Genomic DNA, 18,596 nt, shown 5'->3' on the forward strand with positions numbered 1-18,596 from the left:
GGTGGACTGTGGGGGGGATTTCACTATAGTAGACAGTGGGGAGGAAGTCCTTTTGGTGGACAGGGGAGAGGATGTCGCTGGGGTTGACAATTAGGAGGACATCCCTGTGGTGGACTGTGGAAAAAAATCTTTGGTGGACAGTGGAAAATATGTCCTGTGGTGCACAGGAGGATGAACCTGTGGAGGAGAGTGGAAAGGACATTTTTGTTGAGGTCAATGGGGAGGATGTCTCTGTCATGGAAAGTGGGGAGGATGTTCATGAGTGGACAGTGGAGAGGAATTCCCTGTTCTAAAAGTGTAGAGGATGTCACTGTGGTACACAGAAGGATTTTCCTGTTGTGGACAGTGTTGGATGTCCTTGTGTTGGACAGTGGTGAGGATGTCTCTGTGGTGGACAGTGGAAAGTATGTCCCTGTGCTGGACAGTGGGGAGGACACCTCTGTGGTGGACAGTGGAGAGGATGTCCTTGTGGAGGACTTCACAGGAGGACTTCCCTGTTGTGGACAGTCATGAGGATATCTCTGTGGTGGACAATGAGGAGGACATACCTGTGATGGACAGTGGGGAGGACATCCCTGTGTTAGACAGTGTGGAGAATATCCATGTGGTGTACAGTGGAGTGGATGTCCCTGTGGTGGAAAGTGGGAAGGATGTTCCTGTGCTTGACAGTGGGGAGAATGTCACTATGGTGGACAGTGGGATGGACAAGTCTGTGGTGGACAGTGAAAAGGATGTAACTTTGGTGGACATTGAGGAGGATGTCCCTGTGTGGACAGTTGATAGGACATCTCTGTGGTGGACATTGTGGAGGACATCCTTATGTTTCACAGGAGCACATCCCTGTGGTGGACAGTGGGGAGAACATTCTTGTTGTGGACAGTGGAGAGGACATCCCTGTGTTGGACAGTGGGGAGTATATCACTGTGGAGGACAGTGGGGAGGATGCCCCTTTGGTTGTCAGTTGGAAGGACCTCCCTGTGGTGGAAAGTGGAGAGGACATTTTTGGTGGACAGTGAAAAAGACATCCTCATGGTAGACAGTGGGGAATATGTTACTGTGGTCGACATTGAAGAGGACGTCCCTGTGGTACACAGGAGGACAGCACTTTGGTGGATAGTGTGGAAGACATCTCTGTGATGGACTGTTGGGAGAAAGTCCCTGTGATGAACAGTGGGGAGGACATCTTTGTTTTGGACAGTGTGGAGGAAAGGTTTGTGGTGGTCAGAGAAGAAGATGCCCTGTGGTGGACAGTGAGGCGGATGTTCCTGTGGTGGACAGTGGAAAGGACATCCCTGTGGTAAAGAGTTGGAAGGACGTCCCTTTGGAACAAAGTGTGGAGGATATCATTGTGGTGAACAGTGAGGTGGGCGTCGATTAGGTAAACATTGTGGAGGACATCCCTCCTGTGCACAGAGAGGAAGACGTCCCTGTAGTGGATAGTGGTGAGGACTTCCCTCTGGTGGACAGTGAGAAGGAAATCCCTGTGGTGGACAGTAGGTGGACATCCCTGTGGTGGACAGTGAAGGGGGGATTTGAGTGGGATGGAGATTGAAGTGGAAGTCCTTGTGGTGGACTGTGGGGAAGAAGTTCCTGTGGTGCATAGGAGAACGTCCCTCTTGTGGAAAATAAAAAGGAAATCATTTTGGTGGACAGTGCAGAGGCCATCTATGTGGAGTTCAGTGAGAAGGACATATCTGTGGTGAAAAATAGGGAGGATGTCATTGTGGTGAACAGTGGGGAGGATGTCCCTCTGGCAGACAGTGGGGAGGACTTTGCTCTGGTGGACAGTGAAAAGGAAATCCCTGTGGTTGACTATGGGGAGGATGTCCCTGTGGTGGACTGCAGGAAAGATTTCAGTGGGGTGGATAGTGAGAAGTATATCTTTGTGGTAGAGGGGGGAGGACATTCCTGTGATGCTTAGGAGTACGTTTCTGTGGTGGACAATCAGGATGGCATCTCTGTGGTGGACAGTGCAGAGGACATGTCTGTCATCGACAGTGAAAACCACGTCACTGTGATGGACAGTGTGCAGGATGTCTATGTGTTGGACAGTGGGGAGAATGTCACTCTGTTGGAGAGTGGAGAGAATGTCCTTGTGGTGGACAGTGGAAAGGAGGATCCAGTGAGGGACAGTAGTGGGGACATGTTTGTGGTGGAGTGTGAAAAGGAAGTACCTGTGGTGGACAGTGGGAAAAACATCCCTGTGGTGGATAGTGGGGAGGATGTCCCTAAGGTGGCCAGTGGGGAGAACGTCCCTGTGTTGAAGAGTGCAGAGGACATTTCTGTGGTGGACAGTGGGGTGGACATCTCTGTGATACACAAAAAGACATCCTGGTGGTTGAAAGTGGGAAGGATGTCCCTGTGGTGGACAGTGGGAAGGGTGTCCTTGTGGTGGATGGTGGAAAGGACATCCCTGTGGTGGACAGTGGGAAGGGTGTCCTTGTGGTGGATGTGAGGAAGAGAGGCCTGTGGTAGACAGTGAGGAGGACATCCCTGTGATCAACAATGTGGAGGACGTACTTATGGTGGACAGTTGGTATGATGTCCCTGTGGTGGACAATGTTAAGGATGTCCCTCTGGTGGACAATCAGGAGAACCTCCCTTTGGTGCACAGTGGAAATGATATCTTTTTGGTGGACAATGTGTATGACATTTCTATGGCAAACATTGGGGAGGATGTCCCTCTAGTTTATTGTGTAAAGGACGTCCCCATGGTGGACAGTAAAAAGGTGACCCTGAGGTGGACAGTGGGGAGGATTTCCCTGTTGTGGATAGTGACTAGGACATCCCTGAGGATGTCCCTAAAGTGGACAGTGAGGAGGCCTTTCATATTGTATACAATGAGGAGAACATTCCTGTGGTGGACATTGGGGAGAAAATCCCTGTAGTGGACAGTGGGGAGAAGGTTCCTATGGTGGACGTTGAGGTGTGGGTCTTTTATGTAAAGAGTGTGGAGGACTTCTCTCTGGTGGAGAGTGAGGATGAAGTTTTTGTTGTGGACAGTGGTGAGGAGGTCCCTGTGGTAGATATTAGAAAGAACATCTCTGTGGTGGGCAGTGGGTATGACGTTCCTGTGGTGGACAGTGGGGAGGATGTCCCTCTGGTGGATATGGGGAGGACATCCCTGTAGAGGAAAGTAAGCAGGACGTCTCAGAGGTGGACTGTTGGGAGAACGTTTTTGTGGTGGACACTGGGGAGGATTTCCCTGTTGTATACAGTGAGGAGGACATCCCTCTGGTGGACAGTGGAAAGGACACCCCTGTGGTCGACAGTGGGGAGGAGGACCCAGATGTGGATGGTGGGGAGGATATCTTTGTTGTAAACAGTGGGGAGGATATAACAGTGGGGAACAGTGATGTGGGTGTCTTTTAGGCAAACAATGTGGAGGAATTTTCTCGGGCAGACAGTGAGGAGGACATCACTGTGGTGGACAGTGGGGAGAATTTCCCTCTGGTGTACAGTGAGGAAGAAATCCCTGTTGTGGACAGTGGTAAGGATGTCCCTGTGTTAGACAGTGGGGAGGATTTCAGTGGGGTGGAAACTGGGGAGGACGTCCTTGTGATGGCAGTGGGGAGAAACTTCCCGTGGTGCACAGGAAAAAGTCCCTATGGTAGACAATAAAGAGGACATCCCTGTGGTGGACAGTGCAAAGGACATCTCTAAGTTAGACAGTTGAAAGGAGGTCCCTGTGGTCAACAGTGGGGAGGAATTCACTGAGGCGGACAGTGTGGAGGACATCCTTGTGCTGGGCAGTGCAGAAGATGTCGCTGTGGTGGACAGTGCAAAGGATATTTCTGTGGTGCACTTGAGGATGAAACTGTGGTGGACAGTTGGGAGGACATCACTTTGGTGGGCAGTGGAAAGGACGTTTTAGTGGTGGACATTGGAGATGACCTTTTGGTGAAAGTTGATGGTGAGGATGCCACTGTGTTGGACAGTGGGGAGGACTATTCTTTGGTGGACAGTGTGAAGGATGTTTCTGTAATGGACAGTGGGGAGCCCGTACCTGTGCTGGATACTGGGGTGGACTGTTGGGGGTATGTCCCTATGGTAAACAGTGGGGAGGATATCACTGTGGTGGACAGTGTGGTGTCTGTCCCTTATGTAAAAAGTGTGGAGGACTTCCCTCTGGTGGACAATGAGAAGGACTTACCTCTGGTAGACAGTGGGGAGGATGTCATTTTGGTGGACAGTGGAAAGGACATCTCTGTGGTGGACAGTGGGTATGAACTTTCTGTGGTGCACAGTGGGTATAACTTTCTTTGGGAGACAGTGGGGAGTATGTTCCTCTGGTGGATACTGAATAGCATGTCCCTGTGGTGGACAGTAAAGAGGATGTCCCTGAGGAGGGCAGTAATGGGGACTTCCCTGTTATATACAGTGAGGAGGACATTCCTGTGGTGGAAAGTGAGCAGAATGTCCGTTAGGAAAAGATTGTGGAGTAATTGCATTTGGAGGACAGTGGGGAGGACATATCTGAGGTGGACAGTGGGAAGGATGTCCCTGTGGTGGACAGTAGGGAGGAAATCTCTGTGGTGGACTGTGGGGAGAAATTCACTGTGGTGGTCTTTGGGGATGATGTGCTTTTGGTCGTCAGTGTGTAGGATGTCCCTTTTGTGGACAGTGGGGAGGACTTCTCTGTAGTGCACAGGATGATAAGACTGTGGTGGACAGTGGGGAGTCCCTTCCTGTGGTGGACAGTTGTGAGGACACTACTCTGATGGACAGTGGACAGGACGTAACAGTGGTGGTAAATGGGGAGGACAACACTGTGATCGTCAGTGGGGAGGACATTTCTTTGGTGGACAGTGGGGAGGACGTTTCTGTGGTGGATCGTGGGAAGGATGTACCAGTTCTGGACAGTGGGGAAGACATCCCTGTTGTGGACAGTGGAAGGGACATATGTGGCAGAAAGTTGTGAGGATGTTGCTGTAGAGTACATGAGGTCATCCTTGTGGTGGACAGTGGGGAAGACAGTCCTGTGGTGGACAGTGTGAAGGATGTCATTGTTTTGGACTGTAAGGAGAAAGTCTTTGTGGTAGACAGTGGGTATGATATTTTTGTGTTTGACAGTGGGGAAGACTTACACTGCTGTTGAAAGTGAGAAGGACATAAGTATGGTGGACAGAGGGGAAGACGTCCTTTTGGTGGGCAGTGGAGAGGATGTCCCTGTAATGGACAGTGGGGAGGATGACGCTTTGGTGCCTAGGATGATGAAAATGTGGTGGACAGTGGAGAGGACCTCCCTTTGGTGGACAGTCAGGAGGACGTTTCTGTGGTGGACAGTGGAGAGAACGTTTCTGTGGAGGTCAACGGTGAGGACGCCACAATGGACAGTGGAAAGGACTTTTTTGGTAAACAATGGGGAGGATGTTTCTGTAGTGGAGAGTGGGGAGGACATGCAAGTGCCGGAGAGTGGGGAGGACGTCCTTGTTGTGGACAGTGGAAAAGGACATCTGGGGGACAATGGTGAGGACGTTGCTGTGGGGCACAGGAGGAGGTCCTTTTGGGGGACAGTGGGGAGGATGTCCCTGTGGTGAACATTGGGGAGGACATTCTTGTTTTGGACAATGGGGAGGAAGTCCTTGTGTTGGACAGTGGGTATGACGTTTTTTGGAGGACTGTGGGGAGGAATTTTTTTGTAGGTGACAGTCAGGAAGAAAATAGTATGGTGGACAGTGGGGATAATGTCTTTGTGGTAGAAAATGGGTAGTATGTCTTTGTGGTGGACAGGGGGTAGAACATCTCTGTGGTGGACAGTTGGTAGGCTGATTCTGTGGTGGACAGTGGGGAGCACATCCCCGAGGTAAACAGTTAGGAGGACGTTACTATGGTGGATAGTGAAAAAGATGTCCCTGTGGTGGACGGTGGAAAATTTTATTTAGTGGACAATGGGTAGGACATTTTTGTGTACAGTGGAAAGGACATTCCTGTGGGGCACATGAGGATGACCATGTAATGGACAGTGGGAAGGATGTCACTGCTATGGAGAGTGCAGAGGATATCTCTGTTGTGGACAGTCATGAGGACACCCCTGTTGTGAGGAGGAGAATGTCCATAATATGCACAGTGGGTAGGATGTCCTTTGGTAGACAGTGGAAAAGACGTCCCTGTCATGGACTGTGGGGAGGATACCCCTGTGGTGGACAGGCTTAAGGACTTCCTTGTGGTATACAGGAGAATGTCCCTGCTGTGAACAGTGGGAAAAATTCCCTGTGTTGAACAGTGAGGTGGATGGCACAGTGTAAGATGGTAAAAAGAACACACCTGTGGTAGACAGTGGGGAGGACATCCTTGTAGTAGACAGTAGGAAGGATGGGGAGGACAGTAGGAAGGATGGGGAGGACAGTAGGAAGACAGTGGGGAGGACGTCCCTGTGGTGAACTTTGGGGAGGATGTCCCTGTGGTGCACAGGAGGACGACACTGTGGAGCATAGTGTGGAGTACGTCCCTGTGGCAGACAGTGTGAAGGATGTCCCTGTGGTGGACAGTGGGGAGGATTTTTCTATGTTAGACAGTGTGGAGGACGTCACTGTGGTGCACAGGATTAAGTCCTCATGGTGAACAGTGGGGAGAATGTCGCTGTGGTTGACCGTGGTAAGGGTGTCCTGTTGTGGTCAATGGAAATGATGCCTTTGTAGAGGAAATTTGGCAGGACGGCTTTTTGGTGGACAGTGTCAAGGACAACTTTGTGATAGACAGTTTTTGAAGGATGTTTCTGTGGTGGAAAGGGAGGAGGACTTACCTGTATAAATACAGAATGTGAAAAACCATGTGTACTGAATGAGTTAAAGGCAACTATTAGAGAGCTTAAAATACAAAATGCATGTTACTTTTGCAGTTTGAGTTAAGATGTGTTTTTTTATTTTGGTATAAACAATTTATTAGCCGGCCATGCATTGTTCTTTGTTTTGCATACTATGTACAAATAAGTACCTGAATTGCAGCTAAAATGCATGGTACAATGTAAGGCAGTTCCCATCTGTATTAATACCCAAGGAGAAAAGCATGTGTAGTACCTGAGTTAAAGGCAACTATTAAAGAGCTGAAAAGAATAAATGCATTTTACTTTTGCAGTTTGAGTTAAGACGTGTTCTTTTGATTTTGGTATAAACACTATATTAGCCAGCCATGCATTGTTCTTTGTTTTGTATACTACGTACAAATAAGTACCTGTATTGCAGCTAAAATGCATGATACAATGAAAGGCAGTACCCGTCTGTATAACTACAAAAAAAGAAAAGCATGTGTACTACCTCAGTTTTAAAAAGTCTATTAGAGAGCTGAAAACACTAAATGCACTTCAATTTTGCAGTTTGAGTTTAGATGTGTTCTTTTGATTTTGGTATAAATACTATATGAGCCATCCATGCATTGTTCTTTTTATGTATACTATGTACAAATAAGTGCCTGTATTGTAGCAAAAATGCAAGATACAATGTAAGGCAGTTCCTGTCTGTAAAAGTACCCAAGGAGAAAAGCCTCTGTACTATGTGAATTAAGGACAATTTTAGAGAGCTGAAGACACTAATTGCACATTATTGTGCAGTTTGGGTCAAGATGTATTCTTTGATTTTGGTATAAACACTGTATTTATTAGCTGGCAATGCATTGTCCCTTTGGTGGACAGTGGGAAGGACATTTATAATGTGGACAGTGGGTATGACGTCCCTGTGGTGGACAGTGGGGAGGATGTCACTGTGGTGAACAGTAAGGTGGATGTCCCTGTGTGGACAGTAATGAAGATGTCCCTGAGTGGATAGTAAGGAAAACTTCCATGTTGAGCACATTGAGGTGGATGTACTGGTGGTTGAGAGTGAGGAGGATGTCCCTGTGGTGGACAGTGGAGAGGACTTCCCTATTGTAAACAGTGAGGACTTTCTTGTGGTGGACAGTAGAAAGGACATCCCTGTGGTGGACAGTGTGGAGTACATCCTTATGGCCTACAGTAGGATATCCCTGTGGTGGACAGAGAGGAAGATTTCAGTGGGTGGAAAATGTGGAGAATGTCACTGTGTGATCAACATTGGGGAAAAATTTCCTCTGTTAAAAAGTGCAGAGAAAATCACTGTGGAGGACAGTAGGGAGGATGACCCTGTGGTGGACAGTGGGGAGGATGTCTATGTGGTATACAGGAGGACAACACAGTGTTGGAGAGGAGGAGGACATTCCTGTGGTGGACAATGGTGTGGATGTCATTGTGGTGAACAGTGAAGAGGACATTTTTTTCATGGACAGTGATGAGGACATCCTTGTGGTTGTCACTGGGGAGTATGCCGTTGTGGTTGACAATGGGGAGGACGTCATTATAATGGACAGTGGAAAGGACGTTTCTTTGGTGGACAGTTGGAAGTATGTCCTTGTGGTGGACAGTGGGGAGAAGGTCCTTGGTGGACAGTGGGGAAGATTACACTGTGGTGGACAGTGCAGAGGATGTCCATGTGTTGGACAGGGGGTTCGACATCCCTGTGGTAAACAGTAGGGAGGATGTCCTTGTAATTGGAAGTTTGGAGGACCTTCATTTGGTGTACACTGGGGAGGCTTTTTGTGTGTTGTACATTGGGGAAGATATTCCTGTGGTGGACAGTCAAGTGTACGTCCCTGTGGTGGCTAGTGGAGAGGACAAACCTGTGGTGGAAAGTGGGTAGGATATCACTGTGGTGGACAGTGAGGAGGATGTCCCAGTGGTGGCCAGTGGAGAGAACATCTCTGTGGTGGACAGTGAGAAGTACATCCCTGTGGTGCACAGTAGAGATGATGTTCCTGTGGTGGACTGTGGGGAGAACCACCCTGTGTTGCACAGGAGGAGAACACAGTGTTAGACAGTGGGATGGACATCTCTGTGGTAAACAGTGTGAGAACATTCTGTGGTGCACAGGATGATGTCCTTGTGGTGAACAGTGGCAAGGATGTCCATGTGGTGAACAGTGGTAAGGATGTCCTTGTCATGCATAGGAAAATGTCCCTGTGGTGTATAGTGGGGAAGATATATCTGTGTTGGACAGTGGGGAGGATGTATCTGTGGCAGAAAGTGGGAAGTACATCACTGTGGTGGATAGTGAGGGGGGCATCTCTGTTTTGGACATTGGGAGGAGGTCCCTGTGGTGGTCAGAGGTGATGACATCACTTTGGTGCAAGGGGGACATCTCTGTGGTGGACAGTAAAGAGGATGTCTCTGTCGTTCACAGTGGGGAGGATGTTCACGTGGTGGACAGTGGAGAAGACTTCTTGTGGTGAACAGTGGGGAGAACTTCCCTGTGTGAGGATGTCCCTGTGGTGGAAAGTGTAAAGGATGTCCTGTGGTAGACAGTAGTGAAGACATCTCTGTGGTGGACAGTGGGGAAGACATCCTTGTCGTGCACCTAAGGACATCCCTGTGGGGGACAGTGGTGAGAACAACTCTGTGGTTGACAGTCAGGAGGATGTACCTGTGGTGGACAGTGGGGAGGACTTACCTGTGGTGGACAGTGGAGAGGATATCCCTGTGGTGGAAAGTGGGGAGGATATCACTTTGGTTGACAGTGGGGAGGACACCACTGTGGTGGACAGTGGAGAGGACATCTCTATGGTGGACAGTGAGAAGGACGTCTCTGTGGTCATCACTTGGGAAGATGTCCTTGTGGTGGACAGTGGGGAGGACATACCTATGGTGCACAGCAGAACGTCACTGTGGTGGACAGTGGGAAGTATGTCTCTGTGGTGAAGAGTGGAAAGGACATCTTTGTCTTGGATAGTGTGGAGGATGTGCTTGTGGTGATCAGAGAAGAGAATGCTTCTGTAATGGACAATGGGGAGAACATCCCTGTGGTTGACAGTGGGCAGGATATTTCTGTGGTAGACAGTCAGAAGGATGTCCCTGTGGTGGACAGTGGGGGGGAGCTCCTGGTGGTGGACTGTGGTGAGGATGTTATTGTGGTGTGCAGTGGGCAGGACATCCCTGTAGTGGACAGAAGGGAGGACGTTTCTGTGGTGGAAAGTGGTTAGGATATCTCTGTTTTGGACAGTGGAGAGGAAGTCCCTGTGATGGACAGTGAAAAGGAAATCACTGTTGTGGACAGTGGGGAGGAAGTCCTTGTGGTTGGAAGTTCAGAGGACCTCCATGTGGTGGAAAGTGTGGAGGACATCTCTTTGTTAGACAGTGCAAGGCTGTCCTTGTGATGCTCAGTGATGAGAAGGTTTATGTTGTAGACAGTGGAAATCAATTCCCTAAGGTGGACATTGGGGAGGACACCCCTATGGTGGATGGTAATAAGGACATCCCTGCTGTACACAGGAGGACTTCACTGTGGTGGACAGTGTGGAGGCTATACCTGTGGTAAACAGTGGGGAGGATGTCTCTGTGGTGGATAGTGGGAAGAACATACCTGTGGTGAAAAGTGGAAAGGACATTCCTTTGTCAGACAGTGGGAAGTACGTCCATGTGGTGGACAGTGGTGAGGACATCTCTGTTTTGGACAGTGGGGAGTTCATCTCTCTGTTGGACAGTGGGGAGGATTTCCCTGTGGTGGACTGTGGAAAAGACTTCCCAGTGGTGGAGTGTGGGGAGGACATCTCTGTTGTGGACAGAGGAAAAGACATCCTTGTGTTGCACAGTAGGACTTACCCGAGGTGGACAGTGGTGAGGACATCTCTGTGGGGAACAGTGAGGAGGATGTACTTGTGGTCGACTGTGGAGAGGACGTACCTGTGGTGGACAATGGAGAACACATCCCTAAAATTGACACTGGGGAGGACTTTCCTGTGGTGGAAACTGGAGAGGAAGTTTCTGTGGTGGACAGTGGGGTGGACATCTCTGTGGTACACAAAAGGACATCCCCGTGGTAGACAGTGGGGAAAATTTCTCTGTGGTAAACAGAGAGAGGACATCCCTGTGGTGGGAGGAATGAAGACATCCCTCTGGTGGACAGTGGGGAGAACATACCTGTGGTGGACTGCGGAAAAAATATTTTTGTGGTGGACAGTGGGGAGGATGTCCCTGTGTTGGACAGTGGTGAGGATATACCTGTAAAGATCAGTGGAGAGGATGCAGGGAGTAGGACCTCTTGTGGTTGATAGTGAGGAGGACATACGTATGGTGGACAGTGGGTAGAGGGTTTTTGGGGTGGACAGTGGGAAGTATGTCCCTATGGTGGACAGTGGGTAGGACATCCCTAAGGTGGACAGTAAAGGGGACATCACTGCGGTGGACAATGGGGAAATATCCCTGTGCTGGACAGTGGGGAGGATGTCCCTGTGGTAGACAGTGGGAAGGATATCCCTGTGGTGTACAGTGGAGAGGATGTCTCTGTGGTGGATAGTGAGTAGAACATAACTGTGGTGAATAGTGGGGAGGACATCCCTGTAGCAGACAGTGGGAAGTACATCCCTTTGGTGGACAGTGGGGAAGACGTCCCTTTGTTGGACTGTGGAGAGGATGTTCTTGTGGTGGAGAGTGGGGAGGAAGTTTCTGTGGTGGACAGTGAGGTGGACATCCCTGTGGTACACAGAAGGAAGTCCCCATGGTGGACAGTCGGGAGAATGTCCCTGAAGTGGACAGTATAGAGGACGTCCCTGGGGTGGACAGTGATGAGGACGTATCTATGGTGGACAGTGGAGAGAATGTTTCTGTGGTGGACTGTGGAAAAAACTTCTCTGTGGTGGACAGTCGGGAGGATGTTTTTGTGCACAGGAGGACGTCACTGTTGTTGATAGTTTGGAGAAAATCCCTGTGGTGGATTGTGGGGAGGATGTACCAGTGATGAACAGTGGAAAGGACATTTCTGTGGTGGACAGTGGGGAGGATGTCACTCTAGTGGACTGTGGGGAGGACATCCCGGTCATGGACATTGGGGAGGATATCATGTGGTGGGCATTTGAGAGGATGTCCCTATGGTGGACTCTGGGGTGGATGTCCATGTGGTGGGCAGTGTGGAGGATGTCCCTTTTTTGGACAGTGTGGAGGATTTCACTGGGTTGGACAGTGTGGAGATTGTCTCTGTTGTGGACATTGAGGAGGACGTTTCTGTGGTAGACAGTGGGGAGGATTTCCCTGTGGTGGACAGTGTGGAGGATGTCCCTGTGGTGGACAGTGTGAAGGACATCCCTGTAATGGTAAGTGGGGAGGATGTCACTGTGGTGGACAGTTGGGAGGATGTCTCTTTGGTGGACAGTGAGGAGGCCATCCATGTGGTGGACAGTGGGGAGGATTTCATTGTGGTGGACAGTTGGAAGGAGGTACTTTTTCACAGTGGGGAAGACGTCTCAGTTTTAGAGAGTGTGAGGACGTCCTGTGATGAACAAGAGAATGTCATTTTGGTGAACAGTGACAAGGATGTCCATGTGGTGGAGAGTTGGGAGAAAGACTTTATGGTGTCCAGTGGGGAGGTCGACCCTGTGGTGGACAGTGGGAAGGGCGTCCTTGTGGTAGGTTGTGGGAAGGACCTCTCAATAGTGGTTAGTTTGGAGAATGTTCCTGTGGTGGACAGTCCAGGGGACATCTCTGTGGTAGACAGTGTGAAGGTGTTCTGTGATGGAGAGTAGGAGGTCCTAGTGGTGAACAGTGGCAAACAAGTCCATGTGGTGGACAGTGGAAAACAAGACCCTATGGTGGACAGTGTGGAGGACGCCCCTGTGGTGGTCAATGGTAAGGATGTGCTTGTTGTACACAGGAGGACTTCCTGTGGTGGACATTGGGGAGGATATCTCTGTGGTGGACAGTGGGGAGGATGTCTCTGTGGTGGATGGTGGGAAGAACATACCTGTCATGGACAGTGGAAAAACGTCCCTGTGTCAGACAGTAGGAAGTATGTTTCTGTTTTGGACAGTGGGGAGGACTTCTCTGTTTTGGACAGTGGGGAGCACATCCTTGTGTTGGACAGTAGGGAGGATAGCCCTGTGGTGGACTGTGGAAAGAACATCCCTGTGTTTGAGAATGGGGAGGACATCTCTGTGGTGGATAGTGGGGAGACATTTTAGTGGTACACAGTAGGATGTACCTGTTGTGGACATTGGAGGGTACATCTCTGTGCTGGACAGTGAAAAGGACATCTCTGTGGTGGACACTGATGAGCATGTACCTCTGGTGGACAGTGGTGAGTACATCTCATTGGTGGATAATGGGGAGGATGTACCTGTGGTGGACAGTGATGATGACATCTATAATGTGAACAGTGGGAGGACTTACCTCTGTTGGACAGTGGGGAGGACCTTTCTGTTTTGGACAGTGGGGAAGACTCTATTTTGGACAGTAGGGAATATGTCCTTTGGCTGGACAGTGGGGAGGATGTCCCTGTGGTATTCTGTGAAAAAGAAATCCCTTTAGTGGAGAGTGGGGAGGTCATCTGTGTGGTAAACAGTGAGGTGGATGTCCCTGTGATGCACATTAGGAAGTCCTTGTAGTGGACAGTGGTGATGACATCTCTGTGGTGGAGTGTAAAGAGGACGTACCTGTGGTTGATAGTGGGGAAGACGTATTTCTGGTGGACAGTTTTGTGGACGTCTCAAAGATGGACAGTGGGGAGGACCTCCCTGTGGTGGACTGTCAGAGGAAGTATCTGTGGTGGACAGTGGGGTGGACATCTCGGTGGTACACAGAAGAATGTCCCTGTGGTGAACAGTGGGGAGAATATTTCTGTGGTCTACAGTGATGAGGACGTCCCTGTGGTGGAGAGTGGGGATGACATCCCTGTGGTGGACAGTGGTAAGGACATCCTTGTGGTACAAAGGAGAATGTCCCTGTTTTGGACAGTGGGGAAAATATACCTGTGATGGACAGTGGAGTGGACGTCTGTGTGTTGGACTGTGAAGAGCTCATACCTATGGTGGACAGTGGGAAAGACATCCCCGTGGTTGACAGTGGGAAGGATATCCCAGTGAAGGACACTGGAAAGGAAGTCCCTGTGGTGGACAGTAATAAGGAAAACCCTGTGGTGGGCAGTGGGGAGGATGTCCCTGTGGTGCATAGAAGGATGACACTGTGGTAGACAGTTGGGAGCACATCACTGTTATGGACATTGAGGAGGATATACCTGTTGTGGACATTGGGGAGAACATCCCTGTGGTGGACAGCGGGAATTACATCTCTGTGTTGGACAGTGGAGAGGATGTCCCTGTGGTGAAGTGTAGGGATGCCATCTCTGTCTTGAACAGTGTGGAAGACATCCTTGTGGTGGTCTCTGGGGAAGTCAATACTGTGGTGGATAATGGGGAGGACATCCCTATGATACACATGAGTACAACTCTGTGGTGGACAGTGTGGAGGACATCCCTGTGGTTTACAGTGTGGAGGACATTTTTGTGCTGGAAAGTGGAAAGGACATCTCTGGTGGACAGTGTGGAGTACATTTTTGTGGTGCACAAGAGGACATCTGTCTGGCGGATAGTGGGGAGGATATCCCGGTAAGGACATTGAGGAGGACGTACTTGTGGTTGACAATGAAGAGGACATACCTGTTGTGGACAGTGGGAAAGAAATCTCTGTGGTGGACACTGAGGAGGATGTCCCTCTGGTGGATACTATAGAGGATATCCCTGTGGAGGACAGTAAGTAGGACTTCCCAGAGGTGGACAGTGGAGACGACTTTCCTGTTGTGAACACTGTGGAGTAAGTCTCTGTGGTGGACAATGGGAAAGACATTCCTGTGATGGACAGTAGTTAGGACTTCCCTGTTGTATACAGTGAGGAGGACATCACTGTGGTAGACAGTGGAGAGGACACACCAGGGGTGTACAGTGGTGAAAAGATCCCTGTGGTGGACAGTGGGTAGAATATCCCTGTGGTGGGCAGTTAGGTGGGAGGCCCTTAGGTAAACAGTATGGAGGACTTCCCTCTGGTGGACAGAGGGGAGGACGTTTCTGTGGTGGAGAGTGGTAAGGATGTCCCTGTGGTGGACTGTGGAAAGGAATTCACCATGGTAAACAGTGGGGAGGACATCCTTGTGGTGAACAGAGGAGAGGACGTCTCTGTGGTGGACACTTGGAAGGACATTGCTGTGGGGCACATGAGAATGACCCTGTGGTGGACAGTGTGGCGAATTCTCCTGTGGTGCACAGTAAAATATCCCTGTGGTGGACAAAAAGGAGGATGTTGCTGTAGTGGATAGTGTGGAGGACATCTTTGTTGAGGACAGTAAGAAGGACGTCACTGTGGTAGATTTTAAAAGGATGTCCCTGTGGTGGACAGTGGGGAGGATATCCCTGTGGTGGACATGGGGGAAGACGTCTCTGTGGTAGACAGTAAGGAGGACATACCTAAATGGACAGTGGGAAGGACTTCCATGTTGAGGACAGTTAGGAGGACGTCCCAGTGGTGGACACTGAAGAGGACGTCCCTGTGGTGGACATTGGAAAACTCTTCTGTGTTTTGGACAGTGAGGAGGACATCCTTGTATTGGACAGTGGAAAGGACATCTTTTTGCTTGACAGTGGGGAGAAAGTCCCTTTGGTGGACAGTGATGTGGGTGTTCCTTAGGTAAACATTGTGTAGGACTTCCTTCTGTTGGACTGTGAGGAGGACATCCCTGTGTTGAACAGTTGGGAGGACATCTTTGTCTTGGACAGTTAGGAGCACTTCCTTGTGGAGGTCAGTGGGGAGGATGCCAATGTGGTGGACAGTGGGGAGGACATTTCTGTGGTGGACACTGGGGAGGATGTCACTGTGGTGTACTGTGTGGAGGACATCCCTGTCATGGACAGTGGGATGGATGTCATGTGGTGGGCAGTTGAGAGGATGTCCCTTTGGTGGACTCTTGGGCGGATGTCCCTGTGGTGGGCAGTGTGGAGGATGGCCCCGTGGTTCACAGTGTGGAGGACCTCCCTGTGCTGGACAGTGAAGAGGAAATCCCTGTGGTTTACAGTGTGGAAGATGTCCTGTGGTGGTCAATGGAAAGATGCCTCTATGAAGTAAAGTGGGAAGGACGTCACTGTGGTGCACAGGAGGATGTCTTTGTGGTTGACTGTAGTGAGGATGACATTGTGGTAGACAGTGTGGAAAATGTCTCTGTGGTGGACAGTGGGAATATGTCCCTGTGTTGGACTGTTAAAAAATCTTTGTGGTGGACAGAGGAAAGGACGTCACCATTGTGGACAGTAGTGTGTACATTTCGGTGTCAGAAAGTGAGAAAGACATCAATTTGGTAGACAGTGCAGAGGATGTTCCTATCATGGACAGTGAAGAGGACATCTCTAAACTGGACAGTGGGGAGGACTTGCCAGTGGTGAACAGTGTGAAGAACATTTCTGTGGTAAACAGTTGGGTGGATGTCTTTGTGATACACAGGAGGTCATCCCTGTGGTGGACAGTGGGGAGAATGTCCTTATGGTGGTAAGTGGGAAGGATATCCCTGTGCTGGACAGTGAGGAGGACGAGCCTATGGTGGACAGTGAGTAGGATGTCACTCTGGTGGACAGTGGGGAGGACATCTTTGTGGTAGACAGTGGAAAGGACATCTCTATGGTGGAAAGTGTGTGTGTGGGGAAATCCTTGTGGTGCACAAGAGGATGTCCCTGTGTTGGACAGTAGGGAGGATGTTCCTGTAGTGGACAAAGGGGAGGACATCCCTTTGGTGCACATGAAGATGACACTGTGGTGGCCAGTGTGGAGCACTTCTTTGTGATGGACAGTGGGAAGAATGTTTTTGTGATAAACAGTGGAGTGGACATTTTGGTGGTGGCCAATGGGGAGGACGCCATTTTGATGGACAGTGGAAAGGACATCTTTGGTAGACAATGGGGAGGACATTTGTGTGGTGTACAGTGGGGAAGATATATCTGTGCTGGAATGTGGGGAAGACTTCCCTTTTGTTGACAGTGGAAAAGGTATCTATTGGGGACAATGAGTGGAGGTTACTGTGGGGAACAGGAGTTCATCCCTGTAGTAGACAGTGGGGATGATATCCCTGTGGTGTACAATGGGGAGGATATCACTGTGGTGGACAGTGAGGTGGGTCTACCTTAGGTAAACAATGCAGAGGACTTCCATCTGGTAGACAGGGAAAAAGACGTACCTGTGGTGGACACTTGGAAGGATGTCCCTGTGGTGGACAGTGGGGAGAACTTCCCTCTTGTGGACAGTGAGGAGAAAATCCATGTGGTGGAGGATTTGAGTGTGATGGACAGTGAACATGATGTTCTTGTGGTGCACAATGGGGAGGACGTTCCTGTGATTCACAGGAGGTTGTCCCTATGGTGGATAATATGGAAGTCGTCCTTGTGGTGGAAAGTGCTTAGTACATCTTCATAATCAACAGTGAGGAGGATGTCCCTGTGGTCGACAGTGGGGAGGACGTTCCTAAGGTAGAGACTGGGGAGGATTTCTCCTTTTTAGTCAGAGTTGAGTACGTCCATGTGGGTTTCAGTGGGGAGGATATTCCTAAGGTGGAGAGTGGGTAGGTCTGTCCCTGGGGTGGACAGTGGGGAGAATGTCCCTTTTTTTAGACAGAGGGGAGAACGATCCTGTGGTGGACAGTGGGAAGGAAATCCCTTTGGTGGATAGTGTGAAGAATGTCACTGTGGTTGACTGTGAAAAGGATGTCTCTGTGGTGGATAGTGGGGAGGATGTTCCTATGGTAGACAGTGGAATGGACATTTCTGTGGACTGTGGGTATAATGTCACTGTGATGTACAGTGGGGAGGATGTCTTTTTGGTGTACAGAGGGAATGATATCTCTCTGGTTGAAAGTGGGTATGATGTCCTTCTGGTGGACAGTGGGTAGGATGTCCCTCTGGTAGACACTGGGGGGACATTTCTCTGGTGGACAGTAAAGATGACGTCCCTGATGTAGACAGTGGGAGGACTTCCCTTTTGTGTACAGTGAAAATTATGTCCTTGTGGTGGACAGTGGAAAGGACATCCCTGTGGTGGACCATACTGAGGAATTTTGTTGTATACAGTGAGGATGACATCCCTGTGGTTGACAGTGGCAAGTACACCCCTGTGGTGGACAGTGGAATGGAGGTCCCTGTGTTGGACTATGTAGAGGATGTCACTGTTGTAAACAGTGGGAAGGATATCTCTGTGGTGGACATTGGGGAGGACTTCCTTCTTGTGGACAATGAGGAAGAATTCCTCTGGTGGACAGTGGGAAGTCCTTGCGGTTGACAGTTGGGAGGATTTCAGTGGGGTGGACTGTGGGGCAGACATCCTTATGGTTGATAGTGGGAAGAATGTTCCTGTGGTGAACAGGAGGACGTCCCTGTGTTGGACAATAAGGAAGAGGACACTGTGGTAGACAGTGTGGAGGAAGTCCCTGTGGTAGACAGTGGGGGGATGTCCCTGAGGTGGATATTGGGGAGGATGTTTCTGTGGTGGACAGTGGGGAGGATGTCTGTGTGCTGGACATTAGAAAAGACATACCTGTGGTGGTCATTGATAAGGACATCTCTGTGGTGGAAACTGTGGAGGATATTTCTCTGGAAGTCCTTGTGGTGGACAATCAGAAGGATGTCGCAGAGGTGGTCAGTGGAAAGGACTTCCTTGTTGACTGTGAGGAGGATTTCACTGTGGTGGACAGTGGGGAGGATGTTCCTGTGGTAGACAGTAAAGGGGACTGACCTGTTGTATACAGTAAGAAGGACTTCCCTGTGGTGGACAGTGGGTTTGACGTCTCTGTTTTGGATGG

The sequence above is a fragment of the Arvicanthis niloticus genome, chromosome 20 (genome assembly GCF_011762505.2).
Source record: "Arvicanthis niloticus isolate mArvNil1 chromosome 20, mArvNil1.pat.X, whole genome shotgun sequence".
Taxonomy (NCBI): domain Eukaryota; kingdom Metazoa; phylum Chordata; class Mammalia; order Rodentia; family Muridae; genus Arvicanthis; species Arvicanthis niloticus.